Source organism: Sinocyclocheilus rhinocerous, unplaced genomic scaffold, assembly GCF_001515625.1.
Source record: "Sinocyclocheilus rhinocerous isolate Xijiao unplaced genomic scaffold, SAMN03320098_v1.1 C35574259, whole genome shotgun sequence".
Taxonomy (NCBI): Eukaryota; Metazoa; Chordata; class Actinopteri; order Cypriniformes; family Cyprinidae; genus Sinocyclocheilus; species Sinocyclocheilus rhinocerous.
The window spans coordinates 1-533 of record NW_015756247.1 but is presented as its reverse complement, the minus strand read 5'-3'; the positions used below and the strand labels follow the sequence as shown (position 1 = coordinate 533).

At 50.5% G+C, this 533-nt stretch overlaps 1 long non-coding RNA gene across 1 annotated transcript; it reads right to left on the bottom strand.

The window, feature by feature from the left end:
* LOC107734957 (uncharacterized) lies at positions 1 to 525 on the bottom strand. Its single transcript, XR_001639234.1, has 3 exons — positions 326 to 525; positions 139 to 243; positions 1 to 25 (listed from the first exon to the last, which is right to left on the bottom strand). It is a non-coding gene; the product is annotated as an uncharacterized LOC107734957 (long non-coding RNA).
* Positions 526 to 533: the final 8 nt, after the last annotated feature.

Sequence of the window (533 nt, the reverse complement as noted above, 5' to 3'; positions counted from 1 at the left end):
TTCTCTTCATAATTTCTTCAATTCTCTGCAGATGGAGACAGAACATTGAAGCAACTTGTACGATTCTTTAAACTACAGCTGCTACCTTAAATTCAAATTGTGTAAGTGTCAGTGTCATGTGATGGCGTTGCCGTTTACCTTCTTTCTCTCCATGCGCTCCTGTTGGTTCTGTTGCATAATGCGTGCTCTCTCCTGACGCTGCCTCTCTGCTTCCTCTTGGGCCTTTGCTTCAGCCTCCTCGCGCTGCCATTGAATGAGCAAGAAGTCAATTATTCAAACAGAGCAGCTCTATTGGGGTTTCTGTGCAAGGGGACTGTCAACGCACCTCTTTATCTAGCTCAGCCTGTCTTTGCTGCTCCTCCTGCTCCATTCGCTGTCTCTCCTCCTCTGCTATAAGAGCCTGCTCCTCCTCTTCTCTCTTCCTCTCCTCCGCAAGCCTCTTCTCCTCCTCTGCACGCCTCAAGCGCTCCTCCTCCGCCAGCCGCTTCTCCTCCTCTTTCCTCAGCCTGTCGAGACATGATACCTCAGGGCCT